At 38.5% G+C, this 22,254-nt stretch overlaps 1 protein-coding gene across 1 annotated transcript in view; it reads left to right on the plus strand.

Annotated features, from left to right (window-relative positions):
- The window catches only part of PIK3CB (phosphatidylinositol-4,5-bisphosphate 3-kinase catalytic subunit beta), a 187,454-nt gene that overhangs the window by 48,382 nt on the left and 116,818 nt on the right, over positions 1–22,254 (plus strand). The window contains exon 2 of the mRNA XM_065942782.1: positions 2,119–2,224. The gene's annotated coding sequence lies outside the window, so the exon portion shown is untranslated. The remainder of the gene's footprint in view (positions 1–2,118; positions 2,225–22,254) is intronic.

A 22,254-nucleotide genomic window follows, 5' to 3' on the forward strand; every position in this document is an offset into this window, starting at 1 on the left:
ATTTGGGGACTTCCCTGGTGGTCCAGTAGCTAAGATTCTGTGCTCCCAGTGCAGGGGACCTGGGTTTGATTCCTGGTCGGGAAACTAGATACCACATGCCACAACTAAAGATTCCACATGCTCCAGCAAAGATCGAAGATCCGAAATACTGCAGCTAAAGACCAGGCACCGCCAAACAAATAAATATTTAAAAAAAAAAATTCTGGCTTGGAGTATTACTGACAAATGTAGATAATTCCAGACGTAGCATGGGGTACAAGTTCCAATTTAGTTTGAATGGACTAGTCCATAAATGAGTTAATGATTAGGATGCTGCTATCATAAAGGTAAAATGCTAGTTGTGATGCATGGGCTTCTTATCACAGTGACTTCTCTTGTTACAGAGTGCAGGCTCTAGAATGTGGGCTCAGCAGTTGTGGTACATGGCCTTAGTTGCCCCTCGGCATCTTGAAACTACCTGGATCAGGGATCCAGCCCATGTCCCCTGCACTGGAGGGGGATTCTTAACCACTGGACCACCAGGGAAGTCCTCCTATGTCTATTTTAATGCTAAGCTGTCAGTGTCTTGAAATTCTTAATTTTATAAAATTTAGTTTTATTTATTTGACTGTGTTGGGGCTTAGTTGGGGCACGTGGGATCTTATTGTGCCATGGGGGAATCTTTTGTTGCAGCTCATGAGTTCTCTAGTTGTGGTGTGGGGACTCAGTAGTTGTGGCTCTCTGGCTTAGTTGCTTCAGGGCATGTGTGATTTTAGTTCCCTTCCTAGGGATTAAACCTGTGTCCCCTGCGTTGCACAGTGGATTTTAAACCACTGGACCACCAAGGAAGTCCCTGATAGTCTTATTTTTGAATAAGTGGCCTAGCTTTTTTATATTGTAATGGGGACTACAAATTATGTAACCAGTCCTGGTCCTGAATAAACCAAGTGTATTATTTAATAAGAAAGAGACAACCCAATAGAAATGTCAAAGACTCTGAACAAAGGGATGCAGAAAGGAACATGAATCATGAATAAACTTGTGAAGAGATCTTCAACCTTACTAAATCTTCAACCTAGTCGGGTATAAACAGATTACAGTGTGATACCATTTTATGTGTTCTGTACTGCTACAAATTATGGAATTTGATTTTACCTAGTATTGGAGAAGTTGTGTTCATATGTTGCTGGTGAATTGGTAAGGTGATCCAATTGAAGACACTTGGGCATTTTTGATAGATGTGAGAATTTGAATGCCCTGTGACCCACCAATTTCCCACTTTGTATATCCCAAAGACGTTCTTGTATAAGCATACCTGGCGAGTTGAATAGTAATGTTGATAAAAGCAAAAAAGTAAGCCATACAGATGTTTGTAAACCAGCTAGATAAATACATTGTGGCATATTTATATATTGTGGAATACCATATAAGGCAGTGAAAATGTAACATGGATAAAGCATAGAAAAATATTAAGTGAAAAAATTCACATCCCTAAATATTTCATTCAGCATACTAGTTTATCAAGCTGAAAAAATGATGATGGGTGGGAGGAGGACACATATCTAAACAAAATATTTAAGGACATATGCATATGTGACAGTGTTATATTTTATTTTATTTTTTTTTAGTGTTATACTTTAAAAAGCAATGGGATAATACATAATTAGGATAAAGGTTAGAAGGACAGGGGCACTAGATAATGTTATTGGTGTTCTTATGTGATGTGGTGATTTACAATTTACAGTGTTCATTTTAAGCTTGCTTACATTCATCTTTCCATGTATTTTGTGTGTGTCAAACATTACCTTAAAGGGGAAAGCTCCTAATGGTTAGACACTTATGACGTAGATGGAGGGGTGGCTTGGAAAGTAGAAAGATAACTAGCATATTACAGAACAGAGGTTTCAAGAAGAGGTGATCAGCGTAAGAGATCAGATAGTTGAATAGGACATGAACTTAATTCCCTTTCAGCGCTAACATTTTGTAATTTAAATATTGTGGTTTATGTGTTTTCTGTATTTTTCCCATATTTAAAATTACAGAGTTATAAGCAATTATGTTATATGTGATATAATTACTTTTAATTTAGTCCATTTAAGTGTTAATATCTTTTATCTTTACCCTTTTTTTTTTTTGTAGTATATCTTCTAATCTGAAAAAGTCTTCCATGAAAACTTCACTTTTAAAGAAACAAGTAATGCCGTCTATTTTTCTAAAACACTGAAATGGGGGCTCTCGTTTCAAGGTAAGTATTAATTTCATATCTTTATCACATTTTTTCAGTAGTTAAATGTAGAAGGAAGGTCTGAATATTGGTTACATTGTAAATCTTTTAGTTATTCTGGGGTGGACATAGGAAGGAAATCCTAAGCTTTGTTTTAAGATAGATGCTTAGGATTATGTTTACCACATATTTTAACAAAACTTCATGAAGGAGAGAGGAGGGGTCAGTGGTATTTAAAGATTTTTAGAGAGGTTAATTAAAAACTGAAAGTTTTTTGGATTTTGCAGTTAAGAGGTCATTGCTGGCTGGTTAGAGGCCATTTTAGGTCTATGTTTGTTGCTAAAAATAAGTTTTCAGTAAAGAGTGAAAGAGAAGTTGAAAAAGTGAATATTTTAGCCCTTAAGTGATTTATTAAACCAATATATGGTAGGTACTTAGTATGTAGCAATCATTTCTCTAAGCACTGTAGTTATAGTGCATAACTATTAACATATATATATATATTATATATGTATAAACCAATATATATCTTGGTTCAAGATAATTTAATGCCCAAATATTTCCCCCCAGCTTTATTTAGATATAATTGACATACAACATTGTGTATTTACCGAACTATTTTTATGCATTTTTTCACTCTTTTGTGTGATAAATTACATGGTCCACCCTAGTTATACCGTTAACAGGGACAGATAATCCCTGCCTGGGTATAACTTGTTTGTTATACTCGGCTGGTGGTCTAGCAGGCAAGTTAGGTGTTGAACAGCACTGGTCACTGTGATAAGTGCTACAAAAGTGAAATAATGACTACCTGAGTGGGGGGTGGGATTGGAAGTTGGTGGTTTGTGAGTTCATTGAGCAGGATAGATTTAAAAGGCAGGCTTGGCAGGGCATATGGAAGAGAGAAATCATGTATATGAATGTAGGGGTTTGAGTGGCTAGAAGTGTGATAGTACCATAAGAAAAGTAAGGAAACTACAAAGAAAGACTGGTTATTAGGGGGCAAGCAGATGGGACTGTAACATGAATTCTGTTAGACCTATTTTGATTTTGGAAGTAAAGGTAGAACTTTCAGAGTATCTCCCTAAATGTGGAAATATGAGACTGAAACTTAGAAAAAAGATACAATTTAGGGCCCAAAGATACAAACTTTGGAGTAATTCACATGAAGTTTAAGCTGTGGAAGGAGGTTACATGTTTAGTATCCTAGCAGAGGCAAACTTTTAGAAATGCCTATTGTGGGAGATGAGAAGGGGGTTCAGGATGGGGAACACATATACACCCATGGCTGATTCATGGCAATGTATGGCAAAACCACTAAAATATTGTGAAGTAATTAGCCTCCAATTAAAATGAATAAATTTATATAAAAAAGATTATATATATAAAAAGAAAGTGCCAATTGTAAATATTGGTGTTAAAAATTAATAAAGGGAGAATAAGAAGAAAAACATGAAGGAGAAGGATGGGATGCTTAGATTATGTATTCTAATATCCTAGAAGGGCATTAAGTTTAATTAAATTCAATAACCTAAGGTATAAATATAACCTAATAATGAATAATTATTAGATTAATTGTATAATAAAGTAACATAGTAATTAGTATGAGATTCTTGATCTGCAAGAACAGATTGAATAGACCAAGATGAATTATAAGAGGTTAAGCAAATGGCTTTACAAAATAGAAAGAAGCGTGAAGAATAAAATAGAATGTTTTTCAAGAAGTTTGCACAGGAACAAAGACAGCAATCATTTTGGAAGGTTAGCCACATGGAAGATATTTTAGCATTTTGTTTGTGTGTGTGTGTGTGTGTGTGTGTGTGAGTGTGAGTGTGCTCAGTCATGTCCGACTCTGTGGCCCCATGGACTGTAGCCCACCAGGCTCCTCTGTCCATGGAATTTTCCAGGCAGAAACACTGGAGTAGGTTGCCATTTCCTACTCCAGGAGATGAATTTAATACAATTAAACAGATTTTTTAAGACCACAGGAAAGTAGAAAGTATAGAAAAAGGTGAATTGGATACATGGAGGGCTTGTAATTCCTGATGGATAAATTTATTTGGATTTGTTTATTTTATTTTTTAATTTTTTTAGTTTTCATTTATTTATATTAGTTGGAGGCTAATTACTTTACAATATTGTCATGCTTTTTGCCATACATTGACATGAATCAGCCATGGATTTACATGTGTTCCCCATCCTGATCCCCCCTTCCACCTCCCTCCCCATCCCTTCCCTCTGGGTCTTCCTAGTGCACCAGCCCTGAGCACTTGTCTCATGCAGCCAACCTGGGCTGGTGATCTGTTTCACACTTGATAATATACATGTTTCAATGCTATTCTCTCAGATCATCCCACCCTCGCCTTCTCCCACAGAGTCGAAAAGTCTGTTCTGTACATCTGTGTCTCTTTTTCTGTCTTGCATATAGGGTTATCGTTACCATCTTTATTTTATTTTAAAAATATTTATTTATTTGACTATGTTGAGTCCTAGTTGCGGCACACAAGGCCTTTCATTGCGGCGCACAGACATTCCCTGGTTGGGGAGCGTGGGCCCCAGACCGTGGGAGTTTCAGTAGATGCAGCACACGGCTGTCAAGTTGTGTTGGGTTCTGGAGTGTATAGACTCAGTAGTTGTGGCTCACAGGTTCAGTTGCTCCATGGCATGTGGGATCTTAGTTTCCTGAACAGGAATTGAACCTGTGTCCCTTGCATTGCAAGATAGATTCTTAACCACTGGACCACCAGGGAAGTCCCTGTTTAAATTGTAAAATGTGCATAACAAAATTGACCATTTGACTATTACTGTTTTCCTTTTTTGTGGTAAGTTAACATTTGCTATATTTGAATGAGGTCTGCTGCTTCATGTGTACAAAGCAGCTGAATGTTCAGTTTCATCTGTACAGTCATTGCTCACTTTTCTTTACTCACAGCAGATATAGGGACTGAGAAATATTGAAATGATTAATTGTTTTATTTCATGTTGTCAGGAGTCCATTCTCTTGCTGTTGCTTCTATCTATAAATTGAGAAGTGAAATATCCAAGAGTACTCCCTCTTTAAAAAGTTTAATAAAAAGGAGATTTCCATGGAGAAGTCAATGGCACCTCACGCCAGTACTCTTGCCTGGAAAATCTCATGGATGGAGGAGCCTGGTAGGCTGCAGACCATGGGGTCGTTCCGAGTCCGACTTGACTGAGCGATTTCACTTTCACTTTTCACTTTCCTGCATTGGAGAAGGAAATGGCAACCCACTCCAGTGTTCTTGCCTGGAGAATCCCAGGGATGGCGGAGCCTGGTGGGCTTCCATCTATGGAGTCGCACAGAGCCGGACATGACTGAAGTGATTTACAGCAGCAGCAGCAGTGACTATATAATACCCAGCTGAAGACTAGCAGGGGGCTACTCTTTCTGCCCCCTTCTGATGCCTATGTCAGAAGCTTTATCTATCTCTTTTATACTTTAATAAAACTTTTTTACAAACACACACACACACACACAAAGGAGATTTCCAAACCACATCGTGATTGACTAAGAGGTGGTGTCAGAGTATAGAAGCAACAAAAAGGTTGTGAAAGACCTTTTCCTGGGAATTCCCTGGCAGTCCAGTGGTTAGGACTCTGAGCTTTCATTGCTATGGGCCCAGATTGAATACCTGGTCTGGGAACTAAGATACTGCAAGCTCCAAGGTGAGGCCAAAAAATAAAGTAAGATAAAATAACACAAACACACACAAAAAATAACACAAACAAAACGTTCCTCTAAACTTCCCTCTAAGGAAGAGGTCTGGTTACTTTGCTCATTGACATTGAATACTAAGAAAAAAACACAGCTGTAGAACTTCAGATTGTCTCTAAATCCTGTGCTCCTTAGCTCCTAAAGCTAATGAAGTATAAAAATACATTAGCCTTCCCCTGTTTGCCTTTTTATACTGTTGATGGGGTTCTCAAGTCAAGAGTGTTGTAGTGGTTTGCCATTCCCTTCTCCAATGGGCCACATTTTCAGATGAATGAGCTTAAATAAATGTTAAGCCATCCACAACTCTATGTGACTTTATTGTTCTTTCTTTATCATCATATTTCATCCTATCAACAACTTGCCTCTAAAATGGAAGTTATCCACAGTTTATAGATGAAGAAATCCTTAAATTGGAGGTATGTACAAATGTGGGCATCTGGAAAGAGGTCAACATGTTCTTCCTAAACTTTGGCCATTTTAACTGTTTCTTAAGTGTACAATTTCCTGACATAAATATATTCATAGTGTTGTGCACCCATCAGCACTATCCATCTCCACAACTTATTCTATCACCCCCAAACCCAGATAACCATTATTCTGTGAAGTTGTCTGTGTCTGTGAATTTGCCTCTACTGTTTAGGTCTTGTAAGTGCAATCATACAGTGTTTGTCCTTTCGTGGCTGGTTTATTTCACTTCGCATAGATGTCCTCAAGGTTCATCTATGTTTAGCATATATCACAATGTCTCTCTTAAGGCTGAATAAATATTCATTTGTATGTATTAATATGTACCACATTTTGTTTATCCACCCATCTATTGAGTCAAATTTGACTTGCTTCCACCTTTGGCTATTGTTAATAATACTGCTGTAAACATGGGTATAGAAATATTGCTGGGTCATTTGGTGAAGTGAGGTGAAAGTTGCTCAGCCATGTCCGACTGTTTGCGACCCCATAAGACTATACAGTCCATGGAATTCTCCAGGCCAGAATACTAGGAGTGGGTAGCCTTTCCCTTCTCCAGGGGATTTTTCCGAACCCTGGGATCGAACCCAGGTCTCCTGCATTGCAGGCAAATTGTCTACCAGCTGAGCCAGAAGGGAAGCCCTGGGTCATATGGTAATTCTATTTAAATATTTTAGGAACTACCATACTCTTTCACAGTATTTGCACCATTTTTCATTCCCACCAGTAACATACAAGGGTTTACAGTTTCTTCACATCTTTGCCTTAATTTGGTTTATAGTGTGTTTTTGGCTTTGAGCACTGGAACGTTTTAAGTATATTTCCTTAAAAGAAGGTTTATCATAGATTGTTTTCTAGTAGTCTTAGAAGGAACGGAAATGTTCATGCTCTGTTGTAAGGTCAGAACTGGTATTTCTTTCCCAGTTGTCACCTAGTTATTAATAAATTTTAGTGAGAGATCCTCACAAAATGAAAATTATGCGGCTTTGGAAGGAATACATTGCCAAAAACTTAGTTATTCTGTGTAATCTGACTGTAATGTTTACTGTACTAAGGACCTTCACTTGGCTTAAGAGAAAGCTATGTGTTTTAATTTCTGAGCAGGAATAACTATGATTTCCAAGGATTGGACAGGATGATTAAATGAGTTAGAATGCTTCCCCTCCCCCAACAGATGTACTTGGAAATTGGAAATTTTATGCGGAGGTGGAGAGAGTTTCATTCTGTTGTTGACTGACACATTGTCTGTTTAATAGTTGGGAAAACACATTCCTTGTTCAGATGGATTGAAGACCAATCAGAGTTATTAAGCAAAAAAATGTGCTGATGAGATTATAGTTTCTGCAGAGAGGTTTTTGAAAGTTTGTACCTTGTTTGCAGTTGTCATTAAGATTTGGAAATATTGAAATAGTTCATATTCATTGGCTTCAGTATTGTTATAATTTTGCTTTTCCCAGGTAAATCTTATGTTCTAACTGGATAATATGGTAATGATAAACTTGAAAGTAATAAACTTGAAGAAGTTTATTTTAGAAGCTGCTTGTCATGTTATATGAACATTATGAATAAACTGAGTGGTTTAAATTTGTCTTCTAGTTTTTACTAGTTCCTCTTATCCCAGTTCGTTGGCACAGGGTTCTTTTTGTTTAATATGCACTAGATGTTTATGCATTAGAAAAATGTTCATAAAGATTATATTGTTGAGTGTCTACTTTTTCTGGTTCTTTGATAACATGCTTTTTGCTTTAACTCAGAAAATAACTGTAGTTAGATTGTCATATAGTCTGCCACAGACAGTAAGGATATTGTGATAGAAATTCTGCTGTCTATGTAGCATGACCTTTCAAAACTGTTTTCTTTGCTGCAAGCATCTCACTTAGCCTTTTGACTGCCACATGACAGAGGAAGTAGTATATATAAGGCGATACAAATGACTGCCTTGTTGATCTCGTTTATGTTGAGGATGAGCTAGTTTTATGCATTATACATAGAGTACATTTTAAGGGTAAGTTAAAAAATTTTTTTTTATTAGAGTATAATTGATTTGCAATACAGTGTTGTGTTGTTTCAGGTGTACAACAAAATGAATCAGTTATACATATATCTACGCTTTTTTTTTTGAAAGATTCTTTTCCCATATGGGCCATCACAGATTACTGAGTAGATAGGTTCCTGTTAGTTACCTATTTTATATAAAATATTTTATGTAGGTATACAGGTAACTAATGAAGTAGTGTGTATATGTCGATCTTAATGTCCCAATTTATCCCTCCCCCTTAAGTGTAATTTTTAAAAGAAAATAATAGTAAATTATAATAGTAAAAATTGAAATGGAAAATCATTTATGTTACTTTGAAGAAAGGTCTAACTTTTTTTTTCAGAGTTTTAAGAATTATTAATTAATGAAGATTATTATATATAGCTGATGACTACGGATCTAGTATTTTTGTGGCAAAGATTTTAAAGCAGCTTTGGAATTGTCTTTCTCTTGTTCCTGAAGATTCTTTTTTAGAACTGTAAAATGGTCTAGCGAACCTGAGAAAGCACCAACTTGATTTTAAACTTTAATCTTACTTTCTACTAGTAGCTTAGCTCCGTAATGTAAGTATTTACTTATTCATCATTTAGTAAATAGTTACTGAGGTCCTGTATCAGTCATGGTGCACAGAGAACCGCAAAGATGACAGAACATGTCCCTGTCATTCAGGAACTGACTATTTAGATTTCAGCAAAGGAGGCAGGAGTAGAGCTGAGCAGGATCACAACTCCTTGCTGCAGATTCTAATGTCACTTCCCTCCTGGAATCTAGAGATAAAGACAAAGTTGATGAGGAGTAGTAGTTAGGGCCATGAGGATAGTTAGGATTCTTAGGTAGGAATAATGCTGGAAAAGAAGCAACTGTCAGTGATAGAAGAAAGTCTAGAGCTTGGGTTTGATTATCATTAACCCTGAGATCATAGGCACAGTAAAATTGGGAATGGGTTCCCATCAAATGGGTTCTTCAGGCTAGGAGCTGCCGAGGAACTTTACATCTGTTACCGCTGTTAATCCATTTTGAAAGAGTGTGAAATTTAGAATCTATGCGGAAGAGCACATGAGAACCTAAATTTATAATTTAAAGAATGATGAAAAATGAACAACTCTGCATAACAGCCAGATTAATCATAGGTGCTTTCTTCTATCTTGCTTCCTCTCCCCAAGCTATTCTTTACTGAATTTTTGTTATTTTCTTGCTTTTCTTTTTAACATTACTATCTCTGTTCATCTCTATCTCTGAACGATATAAGGCTTTGAGTAAATGGAATCATATTGTATATATTCTTTTTTATTTCTCTTAATATTATTTATATGATTCATTTATGGTAGTTTGTATAGCTTTAGTAATTTCCTATATTGTAAAATGTATAATTTATTGAACCATTCTGTTTTTTGAAATTTTAGCTGTTTTTGGTTGCTCTAGGTATTTATTGCTGCGCGTGGGCTTTCTCTAGCTGCAGTGAGTGGGGGCAACTCTTCATTGCAGTTGAAGGCTTCTCATTGCAGTGGCTTCTCTAGTTGAGCACCACAGGCTGTAGGTGTGCAGGCTTCATTCGCTGTGGCCCACGGGCTCTAGAGCACATGGTATATGTCTAGCGTAGTTGTGGCAAACAGGCTTGGTTACTACGTAGCATGTGGAATCTTCCTGGTGCAGGGATCTAACCTGTGTCCCCTGCCTTGGCAGGTGGACTCTCATCCACTGTCCACCAGGGAAGTCCTGATCCATTCTGTTAATGCGCATTTAGTTTGTGTCTAGTTTTTGCATATTATGAAAAGTTTCACATTCCACACCCATGTACATGTTGACAACTTGGATAAGAGGTTTCCTGGCATGGATGCCTAGTGAAGGAATATTTGATGCCAAAATTCTTGGAAGAGGTTGAATCAGTTTACTCTCCCTCCTGATCTGTGAAATGTTAGCTCATTGTGCTTTTAATTTACTTTCCTTGGTGACTAATGATATTTATGGTATATACTCCCAATATGTTAATGGGACTTTTGGCTCCTGTGAAATTTCTATTTAATTATTTTGCACATTTTCCTCTTGGGTTTGTGTTCTTTGTATATTCATTTCTCACTGTGATGTATAAAAATTGTTTATTTGATCAATTTTTATTCACTTGTTTAACATTTATCAGTGAGTCTCCTGTTGTTTTTTGCGTAAAGAATAGTACCTTAATGTGGCCTACCAGAATGTGGATTTGGCCAGCCCTTCCACTACCATTCTGCCCCTGTTTTCCACCTCTCTCTGTTCCAAATGGTAGTCTTTGAATTTCTCAGATAATTAAGGCCTTTGCATATGTTCTTTCTCATTTTGACTAGCCAATTTCCTCTCTTCCATTAAGACTGTTCAAATATCCCTTTCTCTTGGAAAGTACTCTTGTCTCTCCCTGCCTCAAATCCATGTACTTTGTGTCTCTATACTTAGGAAAAATATGGTAGTTTTAATCAGATGATTAGTCAAGAGGAGAAAGCAAGCTGTCAACATGTCCATTTCTACCAGGGGATTACAAAGCGAATGTGCAGTGTGATAAACAAGGGTGAAAGCTAAATGATGAATGATTTCGGAACATCATAACTGTAGCCTCAACAGTGTCCCCACTCCTCTTCATAGTTCTGTTTTCTGTTTGAATGGAGAAGGGTGATTCGAAAAACTCAGTTGGTAGAGTACACAGCGGTAGAGTACACAGCATTGGACTGAATGTAACTGAGGGAGCACGTGTGAGTTTTGTTTTTTTTTTAATAAAGTGAAAGAGTTGAAGTACAATATTATGTTAGTTTCAGGTGGACTGCATATGATTTGACATATGCATACATTTTGAAAAGGGTTTCCCTGGTGGCTTAGATGGTAAGGAATCCACCTGCTATACAGATTAGGTTCGACCCCTGGATGGGGAAAGATCCCTTGGAGAAGGAAATGGCTACCCACTCCAGTATTCTTGCTTGGAGAATCACGTGAACGGAGGAGCCTGGCAGGCTGTAGTCCATAGGGTTGCACAGAGTTGGACATGCCTGAAGCGACTTAGCGTACACACATACATTATGAAATGATCACCACTAGATGGTCTAGTACCCATCTATCCCTAGACAAAGTTATTACAATTTATTATTGACTCTGTTCCTTATGCTGTATATTGTATACTTATGACTTTTTAAAAAATTATATACCTGGAGGCTTGTGCCTTCCCCCTTTATGGCTAAGTAATATTCCATTATAGATACAGATATTAGATCTTTATCAAGTTGTCTGTTGATGGACACTTAGATTGCTTCCATATCTTGACTGTTGTAAGTAATGCTACAGTGGACATTGGAATGCATATATCTTTTTGAATTAGTGTTTTGGTTTGTTTCAGGCAAATGCCCAGAAGTGAAACTGCTGGCAGTTTTATTGTTAATTTTTGGAAGAACCTCCATACTGTTTTTCAGTAATGGCTGCTCCAGTATACAGTCCCACCTACAGTGCACAGTTTCTTTAACCTGGGTCTGCTAGTGCATTATCTCTGCTTTAGTTAATTTAATTGGTCAAGCAGTCACTGAAGTCAGGTTCCAGGGGAGGGAATGTAGCCCTCACTTCCCAAAAGGAGTAAAGTGAAAGAATTTGGGAGCTTTTTAAAAATTCTTTCCAGGTCACTAGGCAGAACTCTTTGTCATGTAATTATAAAGTCTTTTTGAGTTTTCCATAGTCTGTTAATTAATTTGGATTCTTAAAACTCTCTTTCATTGTCAATACATTTTAATTTCCTTGAGAGTATTCCCTCAGTTTCCACATGATGTCAGTTTTGAAGTTGAGAAGTGAAGTCAAATGAATCTCTAATGGTAGCTTTTTTTTTTACTTTAAAAAAAGATCAAAAACAAGAGGCAAAAGTAATGCTGTTTTAATGCCAACAAATTAGACAGCCTAAAGTAAATGGATCGATTTCCAGAAACATAACCTGCCAAGAATGAATGATGAAGAATTAGAAAATCTGAACAAATATTACCAGTAAAGAGATTGATCAGTAGCAGAAAACTCTTAACAAACTAAAGTTCAGGACCAGATAGGTCCATTGGTGAATTCTACTAAACATTTAAGGAATTATCAGTCTTTCTCAAACTCTTTGAAAAAATCTCAGAGGAAAAACACTTCCAAACTTGATACCAAAACCAGACAAGAACACTGCAACAAAAGAAAATTACAGGCTCATACCCCTGATGAACACAGATGCAAAAATCCTCAAAGAAATATTAACAAATCAAATTCAGTATGTTAAAAGAATCATACACCGTGATCAGTTCAGTTCAGTTCAGTTCAGTCGCTCAGTCCTGTCCTACTCTTTGCAACCCCATGAGCTGCAGTACACCAGGCCTCCCTGTCCATCACTAGCTCCCGGAGTCCACCCAAACCTATGTGCATTGTGTCGGTGATGCCATCCAGCCATCTCATCCTCTGTTGCCCCCTTCTCCTCCCGCCCTCAATCTTTCCCAGCATCAGGGGTTTTTCCCAATGAGTCAGCTCTCCACATCAGGTGGCCAAAGTATTGGAGTTTCAGCTTCAACGTCAGTCCTGATGAACACCCAGGACTGATCTCCTTTAGGATGGACTGGTTGGATCTCCCTGCAGTCCAAGGGACTCTCAAGAGTCTTTTCCAACACCACAGTTCAAAAGCATGAATTCTTCGGCGCTCAGCTTTCTTTATAGTCCAACTCTCACATCCATACATGACTACTGGAAAAACCATAGCCTTGACTAGATGGACCTTTGTTGGCAAAGTAATGTCTCTGCTTTTTAATATGCTGTCTAGGTTGGTCATAACTTTGCTTCCAAGGATTAAACGTCTTTTAATTTCATGGCTGCAGTCACCATCCTCACTGATTTTGTAGCCCAGAAAAATAAAGTGAGCCCCTGTTTCCACTGTTTCCCCATCTATTTGCCAGGAAGTGATGGAACTGGATGCCATGATCTTAGTTTTCTGAATGTTGAGCTTTTTTTTTTTTTTTTGCCTTTTTGAATGTTGAGCTTTAAGCCAACTTTTTCACTCTCCTCTTTCACTTTCATCAAGAGGCTCTTTAGTTCTTCTTCACTTTCTTTATATCACTTTTAGTTTTTCTTCACCACCACTTAAGGTTGGTGGCATCTGCATATTCGAGGTTATTGACATAGCTAGGAATAAATTTGCGGACAAGGCAATGGCAGCCCACTCCAGTACTCTTCCCTGGAAAATCCCATGGACGGAGGAGTCTGGTAGGCTGCAGTCCATGGAGTTGCGAAGAGTCAGATGCGACTGAGCGACTTCACGTTCACTTTTCACTTTCATGCATTGGAGAAGAAAATGGCAACCGACTGCACTGTTCTTGCCTGGAGAATCCCAGGGACGGGGGAGCCTGGTGGGCTTCCATCTATGGGGTCGCACAGAGTCAAACACGAATGAAGCGACTTAGCAGCAGCAGGAGTAAATTTAACCAAGGAGATCACAGACTGAAAACTATGAGACATTGATGATAGTGAAGAAGACACAAGTAAATGGATAGATTTATGAGTTGGAAGAATTAATATTGTTAAAATATTCATTCTGTTGAAAGCAATCTATAGATTCCGTAGAACCCCTATCAAAGTTCAAATGACAGGGAGTTCTCTAGCAGTCTAGTGGTTAAGTATCTGCCTGGCAATGCACGGGAAGTAGGTTCTATCCTTGGTTGGGAAGGTAGGATTCCACATGTTGGAGAGCAAGTGAGGCTGTGAGTCACAGCTGCTGACCTGTGTGCCACAGCTAGAGAGCCCAGGTGCCGCAACCACTGAGCCTGCACACCACAACTAGAGAGAGTCTGTGCACTGAAGCGAAAGATCCTGAGTGTCCAAACTAAGACCTGATGCAACCAAACAATTAAATTCAAATGATGGTTTTGCAGAAACAGAACCTCAGAATTTCTGTGGAAACACAGAAGACCCAAATAGTCAAATCATCCTTGAGAAAGTACAAAGGTGGAGGCATTGTACTTCCTGATTTCAAACTATGTCACAAAGTTACAGATATTTTAATAGTATGGTGTTGGCAAAAAAAAAAAAAAAATACACAGACCAGTGGAATAGAATAGGGAGCCCAGAAATAAACCCATGCGTATATGGTCAGTTAGTTTATGACAAAAGAGCCAAGAATATACAGTGGAAAATAGTCTCTTTAATAAAAGGTGTTAGGAAACCTAGACAGACACATGCAGGAGGACAAAACTATATCACTACCTTACATTATACACAAACTCAAGATGGGTTAAGACTTAAGTGTTTAAGACCCAAAGCTATTAACTCTAGAACAAAATATAGGCAGTACCTTCAGTGATGTTGGTCTTGGTGATGATTTTTTGTATTTGACATCAAAAGCAATAGATAAACAAATAGGACTCCATCAAATTGAAAAGCTTCTGCAGGGAATTACCTGGTGGTCTAATAGTTAGGATTCTGTGCTTTCATTGCCATGGCTCAGGTTCAATCCCTACTCAGGCAACTGAGATCTCACAAGCACCATGGTGAAAAAACAAATAATAGCAAAATTTAAAAAACAAAAAGCTTCTGCACAACAAAGGAAACCATTAACAAAAAGAAGAGGCAACCTATCAAATGGGAGAAAATCCTAAATGCAGAAAATAATGAGTGTTTTAAGTGGAGGAAAGGGAACCCTTTTGCACTGTTGAAGGGAATGTAAATTGTTTTAGCCAATTTACATAATTGTAATAAATTGTAAATTTATGAAAATAGTTGGAGTAAATTTATGAAAATATTAAAAATAGATCTATCCTATGATTCTGCATTTTTGCTTCTGGATATTTATCTGAAGGAAGCAAAAACACTCAAAGATACATGCATCCCCATTTTCATTGTAGCATTATTTACAAAAGCCAGCACATGGAAACAAGCGAAGTGTTCATTGATGGATAAATAAATAAATTGTGGTGTGTGTATACACGCACACAAACACAGGAAAATTATTTAGCCATAAGCAAAGAAAGCTTGCCTTTCTGTGACAGCCTGGATGGCCCTTAAAGGCATTATTCTGTGACATAATTCAGACAGAGAAAGACAAGTAAGACGAGTACCTTTTGATCCCACTTACGTCTGAAATCTAAGACAAACAAAACAATAATCTCCAAACTCATAGATACAAAGAACAGATTATTGGTTGCCAGAGGCAGGGGGGTGATGGTGGGTGGGCAAAATGGGTGAAGGGGTACAGACTTCTAGTTATAGAATATGTAAGTTATGGGAATGTAATATACAGCATGGTGACTATGTGTTCTGTCGCTCAGTCATGTCCAACTTTGCGACCCCATGCACTATAGCCTGTCAGGCTCCTCTGTCCGTGGAATTTTCCAGACAAGACTACTGGAGTGGGTTGCCATTTCCTACTCCAGGGGATTTTCCCGAATCAGGGATTGAACCCAAGTCTCCTGCAAGTTTCCTGCACTGGCAAGCAGATTCCTGACCTCTCACGCCATACAGTTGATAATACTGTGTTGTACATTTAAAAATTAAGAGGTGGTGGAAGTCGCTCAGTCACTCAGTCGTGTCCGACCCTTTGCGACCCCAGGGACTGTAGCCTGCCAGGCTCCTCTGTCCATGGAGTTCTCCAGGCAAGAATACTAGGATGGGTAGCCATTCCCTTCTCCAGGGGATCTTCCCGACCCAGGGATTGAACTCAGGTCTCCTGCAAGGCAGACAGATTCTTTACCATCTGAGCTACCAGAGAGTAGATCTTACAAGTTCTCATCATAGAAAAAAGAATGCCAATTTAGAAATATTGCTGTCTGATGTTTTTGAAACAAAATGTGATTTACTAGATTAACTGCAATGTACTCTTGTTAATGGAGAAGAAAATGGAAACCCATTCCAGTGTTCTTGCTTGGAGAATCCCATGGACAGAGAATCCTGATGGGCTACAGTCCATGGGGTCACAAAGAGTTTTACCTGACTCAGTGAGTAAACACAAAGTCTTGTTAATATGGGAGAAATACAAATGTGAAAGGGAAAATCGCTCAGTTGTGTTATGAGTCCATGGAGTATACAGTCCATGGAATTCTCTAGGCCAGAATACTGGAGTGGGTAGCCTCTCGCTCCTCCAGGGAGTCTTCCCAACCCAGGGATCAAACCCAGGTCTCTCGCATAGCAGGGGGCTTCTTTACCTGGTGAGCTACAAGGAAAGCCCAAGGATACTGGAGTGGGTAGCCTATCTCTTCTCCAGCAGATTTTCCCGACCCAGGATTCAAATGGGGGTCTCCTGCATTGCAGGCCAATACTTTACTATCCAATACTTTACAGACCAATACTTTACTATCAATACTTTACTATTTACTAAAATACTTTGCTATCAAGGAAGCGCAAATACGGCGAGTATCCAAAATCTGAGTTTGAAGATTTCAGATTTCTTTGGAATGTAGAAATAGTGACCTGTGATCAATTATTATCCTCCAGGCCATGAAACTCCTAGTACTTATTCTGTTTTACACAGGTTGTAGGTTGGGCAGTGATGCAATAAAGGTGTTACTGGGGTGCTACCTCAGCATTTTAGGTGAGGTCTCCTGATCCCCAGTTAATACTACTTTCTATACCACATTGTGAAATTTATTGCAAGTACTCCAAGTTTTCCCTTTCAGTATTCCATCCTCATCTCTTGTGGTTGAAGTTCTGTGTGGGCTGGTGGAAAACACTGCAAGCAGTCATATAAGCCTTCACTATCTGTCTTTTTCTAATTTTCCCCAGCAGTCTAAGAAGGAGCAGCGTGTGAAGGAAACACATACCTCCACCTCTTTCCACTTGTCTTTCTCAACCGACCTCAGTGCCCTATACATACTGGGTTGCAAACAGCTCAGTTTTATTTTTTGTGATCCTCTCCTCTCCCCATCAGGTGTATGATAAGACATCTTAAACTGCTAAATAGTCAATAACTTAAATTCCAGTCATTTTTCTGTCTTGTCTCTTGATCAAGGCCTAGCACTGAGATGACAGACCTGCATGCCTCTCTGGTGTATTCTTAGCAGAGGATAGGCAGTGAAAGGAAAGTTGGCACCAGGGACAGATATCTCTTGTTTTTCTTTTGTTGTTGTTGTTTTGTATTCCCTGTTTAGTGTCTGAAGTGAAGGGACTATGAAAACTATGCACAGAAGCATTTTGTCATTCATTGTTGGATAGTTTATGAGGAAAATTGGTCGACAGGGAAGTTTTATTTATTTTTGTTTGTTTTAATTAAGGATTTCTTTTGGTAATTTTATTTGTTTTTGGCTTTGCTGGCTCTTTGTTGCTGTGTGGGCTTTTGTCTAGTTGTGATGACCAGGGGCATCTCTAGTTGCAGTGTGCGGGCTTCTTAATTTGGTGGCTTTCCTTGTTAGAGAGCACAGGCTCTGGGGTGTGCGGCCTTCAGCAGCTGGGGCTCCTGGGCTCTAGAGCACAAGCGCAGTAGTTGTGTGCACAGGCTTAGTTGCTCTGCAGCAAGTGCCATCTTCCTGGACCAGGGATCAAACCCATATCTCTTGCATTGGCAGGTGGATTCTTGACCACTGAGCCACCAGGGAAGCCCAGGGAAAAGTTTAAAAACAGAGAAATTCTTGCATAGACCAAACTTAGACCAGTGTGCAGAAGAGTAATCCTGAAATGGTTTCGGAGAAATGCTAGCTTTTTAGGATTCTAATTTTTACATCCTACAACTTAACGTTCAAAATGACAGCAGACGGAAATAACTGAAAGGTTCAGAGCCTGTAATAGTGCTTTTTCTACAGCTGTAAGCTATTTAAAATTCTTCTCGTTTTACCGTTTGCCATTCAGATGACTTTCTGGCACAGAGGCAGTTCCTAGATGTGAGGACTGTTGGGTAGTTACTCACCAGCCTCCCTACACATTTGTACAATCTGGTTCATGACTCACCCTCACAGCACTTATATGTGGGTACTCTTTGCTATACAGTAATTCTTGATTGTTTGATGTCACTTCTTGTAAACAGGTACCATACTTGATTATGATTTCTCAAATCAAGATTTGGTGTCATTTAAAAAGAAAAAGGAAAACCCACCCTAGTCAATCTGTTGGTTCCATTACTACTGGACTGAAAAACAGAAGAGTAGTTAGTTGTCCAGACTATGAAACTTTTGTCTAAAGCATGTATCCCATAATTGATACAACAGTGTATCCACTAAGCCAGGATTATGATATTTGCTTCACTTTGCAGTTTGTCCTGTTACCTAAAATCAGTAAAATGCAAAGAAAGGCTTACCACAGAGTTGTGCTGAGAGATGAGGGAGGCGGTTGCTATTTGGTCGGAGTATCTAAGGAGTCTCTGAGATGCTGGTGTTCTAATTCTTGATATAGATGGTGTTTTTTAAAATAGTAATTTGTAAAGTGCTTTTCTGTTTATGTATTATTTTAAGCAAAAAAAATATTTTGAAATAGAAGTACTTGTACATCATGTTGGAGAATTCCATCAGCTGTATCTTTAATGGTTGGAGAAGACCCCCATATATTAGGAATTGGTAGTGAGTTTTTGTCTGATTAATTTGATATATTTGTAAAAATAATCACATGTACTCTAAATCATGGTAATGGTCCGCCAGTGACTGAAGCAAATTTAGCAGTTAGTTCTTGTGCCTCAACTACTATTCATTGGAAGTGGAAGAGAAGGGACAGGGTGAAGGGAGAACATTGTGGGGATGAAATTCATCTTCTTGGTAATAAATATCCAATTAAAATAATTTATTATTTTTTTCTTATTGGTAAGTATGATTGAACATTTAGATTAAAAGCCAGGAGGGCAGACTGAAAATTAGGAACACTGGAAAAAATAATTAGCATTATTTAATAAAAAATGGAAATATTTCAGGACTTCCCCTGCCTGGCAATTTGGGGGAATGCAGATTCGATCCTTGTTCTAGGAACTGGGATCTCGCGTGAGCCCTCGAGCTCTCCACAGCTGAAGAATCTGTGCACCACGTGTAAAGATCCCCAGTGCTGTGACTAAGACCCAACACAGCCAAAATAAATTTAAAAGTATTTATTCATTTTTTTTCAAAATAAAAAGTATCTAAAACAAAACAAAAAATTAAATATTTTAATGAAAAATATTTAAATAACTTTTAATTGAATATCTTAAAAAGCTAATAGTTTGCAATATTTTGGAATTATGGAATGATGTGTTTTTTATTTTTTCTAAATTTTTGTAGGAAGATTAACATTCTTTAGACCTGGTAATGTGCTGAACTAAATTTTTCATTAGCCCATTGAGTGTGAAGAAATAATACCAATAATGTAATGTCCCCACACACCATGGGAGTACCATTGTTATGGATTAGATATCTAAATTTCTATTGATACTTTTATCTGACAGTAATGACTTTTAAAGAGTTGTTGGGAATGTGGGAGTAATTTAAAATTTTCTACTGCTTTTTAAATAAACAGTGCTAATTTACATGGCTTGTTTCAAACTTTATTCAAACATTCAGAGATTATCAGTGGAAGGAGTAAGAAAAAGTTAAGGTGAAAGTATGAATTGTGGAGCTACCCTGTGGTTTGATGATCCCCAGGCATTTTGAGATTCTTTGCGTTTCTGTTTGTGTGTGCTTCGTCTTTGCAAACCATAGACTGCAACCTGCCAGGCTCCCTTTGTCCATGGAGTTTTCCAGGCAAGAATACTGTAGTGGGTTGCCATTTCTTTCTCCAGGGGGATCTTGCCGACCCAGGGATCTAACCTGTGTCTTTTACCTTCTCCAGGGGGTCTTCCTGACCTAGGTATATAGCCTGTGTCTCTTGCATCTCCTACACTGGCAAGTGAATTCTTTACCACTGGCACGACTTGCAAAGCCCTGTGTCCTAAAGCATAGACTACTGCTGAGATTCTGGTGCTCTATGTGATCTTCAAGATTGTAATTCTCAGACCGTAGGCCTCTGGGATTAGCTTTGACTATTACTGATTCTGGAGACACTGAAACTCTTACCACATAAAAATCCTCAACAGGGAAAGATACCATACCAGTTGGAAATGAATAGCACTGACACTCCAAAATGGGCAGTGGATGACAACAGTTGGTTTAATTTAATTTATTTTAAAAACAGAATATCTTTTATTTGAATGCTGAAAGCATTGTGTTAGCACACAGAGTATGCTGAGAGTAGAATTTTTTTAAAAAATTATTTATTTTTGGCTGCGTTGGGTCTTAGTTGTGGCATATAGGCTCTTTGTTGCATTGCACAGGCTTATCTCTAGTTGAGGCGCACAAGCTCAGTAGCTCTGTGCCACGTGAGGTCTTAGTTCTTAGACCAGGGACTGAACCCACATCTCTTCCTTTGTAAGACAGATTCTTGATTACTGGACCACCAGGGAAGTCCCAAGAATGGAATTTTTAAAAGAAAAATTAACCTCAGTGATTCAATTAAAATGGACAAATATAATTCCTAATAATTTTTAATATAACATGAATGAGAAATAGATATGTCACCATTCTGTGAAGTTCCCTTAGGGCGTTACATTATCTGATAAACTGTTGTTCAGCCGTTCTTAACTGTTGTTCAGCCGTTCTTTGCGACCCCATAGACTGCAGCATGCCAGATTTCCCTGTGCACCACCATCCCCTGGAGTTTGCTCAACCTCATGTTCATTGAGTTGGTGATGCCATCCAACCATTTCATCCTCTGTGTCTTAGTTGTGTCATGTGAGATCTTTGATCTTCATTGTCACGTGTGGCATCTAATTTCCAGACAAGGGATCGAACCCTGGTCCACTGTATTGGCAGTGGAAAGTCTTCACCTCTGGACTACCATGGAAGTCCTAAATCCTTTCTTGAAAGTACCTTTCTAGTTTATTTTGCAATATATGTAAAGAATCTTAAAGAAATTTATAATACAGATTCTAAACCCTGTCAGACCCAGCCTGCCTTTTGGTAGTACGTTTTATTTATTAAAAAAAATGTATTTGGCTGCATCAGGTCTTGGTTGCATATTGCAGGATCTTTCATTGAAGTGCATGGGCTTAGTAGTTGTGGCACTCGGGCCTTCTAGTCATGGCACGTAGGCTTAGTTGCTCTGCGGCATGTGGGATCTTAGTTCCTCAACAAGGGATCAAACCCATGTCCCCTGCGTTGCAAGATGAATTCTTAACCATTGGACCATCAGGGAAGTCACTGTGGTATGTTTTATAATGCTTATTTTGCTATATTAAAAAAGAAATTTATAGGTAATATCTGCTTACATACATTAAGAAAAATGTGATTTAACTAAAATAAAGAAAGGTCATTTGTGATAAAAATATTGTGGTATTTACGTGCTGAAAACACTCAGGTACAATTGTAGTAGACCTCAGTTAAAACAACTCTGTGCAGCCCAATAAGCTGTAGCCCACCAGGCTCCTCTGTCCATGGGATTTCCCGGCAAGAATACTTGAGTGAGCAGCGATTCCCTTCTCCAGGAATCTTCCCGAACCAAGGATTGAACCCTGGTCTCCTGCATTGCAGGCGGACTCTTTACTCTCTGAGCCACCAGGGAAGCCCATGTAGCAGACCATGCTGCTGCTGCTGCTAAGTCGCTTCAGTCGTGTCCGACTCTGTGCAACCCTATGGACAACAGCCCAGCAGGCTCCTCTGTCCACAGGATTCTGTAGGCAGGAATACTGGAGTGGGTTGCCATTTCCTTCTCCAGCAGCAGACCATGCATGAGTGCTGTCACTTCAGTTGTGTCCAATTCTTTGTGACCCTATGGGCTGTAGCCTGATAGTCAGATGCTTATATTAGTAGTTCGATCGCTTGTGAATATATTGACGACAAGTAAAAACTGTCACTGAGATATTGTGTTGGGAACTTAAATTCC

Source organism: Muntiacus reevesi, chromosome 8 (genome assembly GCF_963930625.1).
Source record: "Muntiacus reevesi chromosome 8, mMunRee1.1, whole genome shotgun sequence".
NCBI classification, from domain to species: domain Eukaryota; kingdom Metazoa; phylum Chordata; class Mammalia; order Artiodactyla; family Cervidae; genus Muntiacus; species Muntiacus reevesi.